This window comes from Mirounga leonina, unplaced genomic scaffold (genome assembly GCF_011800145.1).
Source record: "Mirounga leonina isolate KUSES-001 unplaced genomic scaffold, KU_Mleo_1.0 Mir_418, whole genome shotgun sequence".
NCBI classification, from domain to species: domain Eukaryota; kingdom Metazoa; phylum Chordata; class Mammalia; order Carnivora; family Phocidae; genus Mirounga; species Mirounga leonina.
The window spans coordinates 22749033-22755060 of record NW_023270739.1 but is presented as its reverse complement, the minus strand read 5'-3'; the positions used below and the strand labels follow the sequence as shown (position 1 = coordinate 22755060).

General features: G+C 39.9%; 1 pseudogene; it reads left to right on the top strand.

Moving 5' to 3' along the window:
* The first annotated feature begins 264 nt into the window (after positions 1–264).
* Positions 265–1486, top strand: LOC117998490 (annotated as a pseudogene).
* The last annotated feature ends 4542 nt before the right edge of the window (positions 1487–6028 follow it).

The window sequence follows — 6028 nt, the reverse complement described above, 5'->3', positions numbered from 1 at the left end:
ATCAAAGATCTAAATGTAAGAACTAAAGCTCAGAAAAAAAAACATAGCCATAAATCTTCATGGCATAGCAATGGTTTCTTGGATGTGATAGCAAGAGCACAAACAACCAAAGGAAAAAATAAATAAATTACACTTTATCAAAATTAAAAATTAGGGGGCTTCAAAGAACACTATCAAAGTGAAAAGACCACATCTCCTGGTGCTCCTCTCAGGCCAAGCCTTGGCCCCCCACCTGCCCCACTGCAGATGAAGTGTGAGCACCACATGTGGAAGAAGAGAGAATTCCATAAGTCGGCTGATGCCAAGATATTTGAGTAATATGGGTGTGACAGCAGTGTGACTAGTGGAGGAAGGGATCCAGGTTTCCCAGCAGAACGCCAAGGACTTCTTTTGAGTTCTGAACCTTAATAAGAAATGTGATATCTTATAGCAAAAGGTGCTGGCAGTGTCGGTGTGTCCACAGTCTCTGCCTTATTTTGCTGCTAAATTCTGCCTCAATGTGATTTATGCATCCAGAAGACTATGGCTTCCTCAAAAGTCTTGGGGTATGCACTGTCTTTAATACAACAGTAGCTGGGGATTTCAGCATCTTGGAGAGTCAGAAAGAATCTGTGTCTCGATGCCTCCAGCACAGTGAGGAAGAGCCAATGTTACCCAAGCTCACCTCCACCTGTCCAGGCTGGGTCCCATACTTGGAATATGTGCTGGGCCACCATGTCACCCCCCCACCTCTATACCATGGGCTCTCTGGTGAAGGATTACTTCGCCAGACAGGAGAACCTGTCCCCAGACAAGATTTTCCACATTATTGTGACCCCTGCTCTGATGATAAACTGAAGGCCTTTCGAGAAGATTGTCCCACAGCTTCACATGGTTCCCGGGGTGCTGACTGACTGTGTATTAACCTCAGGTGAAATTGGTCAGATAATGGAGCAAAGTGATCTCTTGGTGAAAAGATGCTGCCATGTACACTCTGTTTGGAGGCCTGAAGGAGAGGGTGAGGCACTGACACCGTGATGGAGCCACCTCTAGCAGGTACCTGGCACAAATTTTCAGACATGCGGCCAAGCAGCTGTTTAATGAGGATGTGAGGGAGGTCACCTGCCACACCCTGAAGAACAAAGAGGTCACCCTTGAAAAGAATGGGGAGGTTCTGTTACGCTTGGCTGCTGTGTACTGCTTTCAAAACACCCAGCATGTGGTTCTGAAGCTGGAGAAGGGCACCGTACCACTTGGTGGAAGTGCTCTCCTGGACCAGTGGATGTTTAAATGACAGAGGCCAAGCCCAGACCGAGGATGGGCATGCAGACAGGTGCTGCTGCGGCAGATGGAAGGCACCGACCCTGACCTCCCCATGCAGCCCGCTAGACCAGCGCCCACATGCAGGAGCTATACCAGGAGTGGCTAAACAGGGCCGACGCCCCACGGAGTCCAGGAAGCCCTGCACACAATGTACCAGGGCCCAGGGCTCCCTGCCGTCACCTGAGACATCAAGTGGTAAAGATTGAGAAGGCTGGGAGGCAGGTCCTATCAGCTGCCCAAGGAGGGAGGAGCAGCTGAGTGTGGGCATCAGAGACACTGGAGGAAAACCGCTCAGCTTCTCAGTTATTACTTTTGTTTTCAGAATTCTCTACCCACATTTGTTGGTGGCTCCCTCAGTCAGTTTGATTTGGTGCTATCTTTGTAATAATGTGCGACTGGAATATTTTAACGTAAGAGAAGGACTGCCCCAAGTTAAGTATCCGTTTAGCCTAAGACTGAAAAATATCCTGAAGAACAAGAATGAAGATAGATTACCATCTTTTAGACTTAAAAAAAAAAAAAAAATCCCAAAAATGTCCTGTAAAGAGCTAAGACCGCAGAAGTTCAGATTCACGTGCCTCAGAGAGATTTGATGTGGAAATTAAGAGAGGATGCAAGCAGGCTGTAGGGTTTGTGGGGCCACAGTCCACAGTCTGCCTGATTTGGCTCTTATTTTTACCCACTTACATCATTCCTGAAAATGTTTTTGCTAGAACATGAATAAATTGCAACGTTTTGGAATCGGGGGCTCATATACAAATCTGGATTTCCAGCTTTTCTGACAACAGTGGGCCACGTTCCTCGGTCCTTTGGTTGCCAGAGTGCAGTAGCAGCCTCCTCCTGGGACCAGACCTCTAACTGGGGGACCCTGTGGGTGTTGGTGGCTTGGGCCCCAGACTCACACTTTTACATTCAGCCTTTAAGGTGAACTCACCTTGAGGCAGGGAGGTCTGACAGAGGTGACCGGTATTACCGACTGGAGGATGGAGGATGGAGATGGGCTGCCCCGTTTAGGTCAAGCTGTGGGTTCAGGAGGAAGTTACCTTAATCCCTCCCCAGTGAGGTTAGCAGCAGAAGACCCTCCTGATCCTGCTGTGCTCCTGCCTCCTCCCTGTCTGTGCTTCTCGAGGGACTCTCTCATCCTGCAGCCTACACTGCTCCTGTGAGCACACCTTAAAGAAGTAAGAGAGAAATAAGTTTATCCACAAAGAGAAGGGACTAGCAAGCAGCCAGAAATCTACAGAATCATGACACTCCACATCAGAACTCGTCCTTGAAATGAAAGACATCTGAGAATGGCCTGGTGTTGGTTTTTCAAAGGACTTGGATTTTGTTAACATAAATGATAACGTTCTTAAGCCCTCCATGCTCTAAAGCCTTAGCAGGCTCAGTTTCCTTTATCGTATTCTGTATCATATTGTACCTGTATACCTATCCGAGTTGATAGCTAAATATTGTGTGAAATTGTATATTTTTCGGGCACTTGGCTGGCTCAGTCAGAAGAGCATGAGACTCTTCATCTTGGGGTCATGAGTTCAAGCCCCACACTGGGTGTAGGGATTACTTAAATAAAAACCTTTTTAAAAAATTGTATATTTTTTTTCTTTCAATCTGTTCACAATCAGATTTCATCCTCCACAGCAACTGATATGGAATAAACAGGAAGAAGGTGGGGGGAAAAAAAGAAAGTGAAAAGACAACCTATAGAATGGGAGAAAATATTTGAAAATCATATCTGATAAGAACTTGTATTCAAAATATATAAAGAATTCTTACAATTCAACAATAAAAAGACAAGCTAATTGAAAAGCAGATGAAGGATTTGAATAGAGATTTCTCCAAAGAAGATACACAAACAGCCAATAAGCACATGAGAAGATGACCAACATCATTTGTCATTAGGGAAATGAAAAATCAAAATCATGATGAGATACCATTTTATACCCGCTAGGATGGCATGGACAATAACAAGCATTAGTGAGAATGTGAAGAAATAGAATTACCTCAGTGGTGGGAATATAAAATGGTGCTTTGGGAATAACTTGGCAGTTCCTCAAGAGGTTAAAATAAAGTTACCATATGAACCAACAATTCCACTCCTAAGTACATATGGTCACGCAAAAATGTATATGTAAATATTCATAGCAACACTATTCATAATAACTAAAAGGTAGAAACAACCCAAATCTCCATCAACTAATGAATGAATAAACAAAATGTGGTGTATCTATGCAATGGAATATGATTCAGCCATAAAAACGAATGAAGTGCTGATTCATGCTACCACCTGGATAAACCTTAAACACATTATATGCTAAGTGAAAGCTACATTTATGATTCCGTTTATATGAAGTGTCCAGAATAGGCAAATCTATAGGGATTAAGAAAATAGATTAGTAGTTGTCAGGGGCTGGGGATGGGGATAATGGGGGGGTAACTGTTAATGAATACAGGGTTTATATTTGGAGTGATAAAAATTTTTTGGAATTAGTGATGAGGTTGCACAGCTTTGCAAATATACTAAAATCCACTGAATTATACACTTGAAAAGTGGATTTTATGGTATATGGATTATATAAATAAATTTAGAAAGGAATAAGTAAAACTATAGTCACAGACAACATGATTATATACATAGAAAAAACCTATGTAATACACAAAAAAGCTACTAGAATTAATAATTTAGCAAGTCATTTGATACAGGGCCAATATACAAAAATCAATTCTACTTCTATACACCACCAACAAACAATTGGGAAGTGAAACTGAAAACAATATTTATAATACATCCAGAAACATTGGAAACCTAGGAATAAGCATGACAAAAGATGTGCAAGACCTCTGTATTGAAAACCACAAAACCTAGCTGAGGGAAATTTTAAGTCTTAAATAAATAGAGAAATATGTCATATTCATGGATGGTAAAATGCTATCATTAAGTTCTCCTTTCTTCCTAAGTTGATTTGTAAATTCAACCCAATCCCTATCAAAATTCCAACAGGCTCTTTTTAGTTTTTTTTAGACATAGATGAAGTAATTCTAAAATTTATCTTAGAAGCTGAAGGACCTAGAATAGCCAAGACAATATGTAAAAAGAACAATGTTTGAAGTCTTATAACTACCTGATTACAAGATTTCTGGAAAGTTATAGTAAGCAAGATAGAGTATTACTACATGAGGATAGGCTAGTAAATAAACAGATCCAAGCCTACAAATAGAAGCCCACATATGCAGTCATTTCATTTTTGACTAAGGCAGTAAAGCAATTAAATGTGAAAGAAAGTTGTTGTTTTAAAAAATATTGCTAAAACAATTCAATATCTATTTGTTTTTTAAAAAAAGAACTTTAAGGCCCTATTTAACTCCATTAGGCCTAATATAAAACCTGGATCCATAAAACTTCTAGAAGAAAACATAGAAGAGCATCTTTATAACTTTGGAGTAGGCAAATATTCCTTGCATGGGACACAAGAGGCACTAATCAGAAAGAAAAATTTGACAAATTGGGCTTCATCAAAACTTAAATTTATGTCCTTCAAAGACAGCATTACACTACAGAATGGGAAATACGCACCACACATGTATTTAGCAAAGGACTTGTATCAAGAATATATAAAGAACTCCTACAAGTTAATAAAAATTAAGTTATAAACAATAACACACTGAAGATAGTATCTTAACAAAGTAGGTATAGAAGGAATGTACCGCAACATAATAAAGACCATATATGACAAACCCGTAGCTAACATCATACTCAACAGTGAAAAGCTGCTTCCAGCTTCTTTTCTTCTAAGATCAGAAACAAAACAAAGATGCCCACTCTCACCACTTTTATTCAACATAGTATTGGAAATCCAACTAGTAATCAGAAAGTCACTAAGTGCACCTATACTCAAGCAAAGGCAGATACAGATATATGATCCTGAGTGATAAATCCAAACTGCAGAAAAGCTTCCTAAGCTGTCAAACAACAAATGGGTTTGTCTACTATGGCAGATAAATGAAAGAAATAACTTATATAAAACTGAAGGCTTTGATATTATGGAGCTAACAAATTTCACATTACAAGTAAGTGGAATAAGGGGGTCCTTAGGAACCTTATAGGAAATTGTTTACAAGTTTAAATTTAAATGAGAAAAAATGAGGACATCTGTTTGGAGTATTTGAGAAAGAAAAGAATGCTCTAGGATATGGGAATTCTTTGAATAAAGAGCAGACATTCCAGTATTCCTTTTCACATTTAATGCTTTGTTGCCAGAGCTAGAACTAATGTAGAGAAATAAGCTTGTATTTCAGAATGTCAAGGAAAAAAAGCTATATGTCATATGGCTCAGTGGCAGACAAAACTATTTTTGTCTCTTAAAATTTCACATACCTTCTCCTTTTCTCATCTCTCCTCGTCTCCTATTTCTCTTATCATTCTACTTTTCCTTCTTGTTCTCTTTCATCGCCTTCATTTTTTCTTCTTCCTCAAGATCAGGTTTCTCAACCTTAGTTTCCTTTTTGACTCCCTAAGAAGCCAGTTTAGATACTTTTTTTCCTAAGTGCTCCCTCTGCCCCCTATGAGATCTTAAACCACAGACATCCCATATGTCTGTTTATATACTGTGGTTCTTTGGAGGGTCACAAACCGTTACAGTATCTCAGGTTTTCTGCCCATCAAGAATGCATGCTCCATATAATAAGCTCTTCGGAGGGATCATATTTGGTTTACTACTGCTGATTA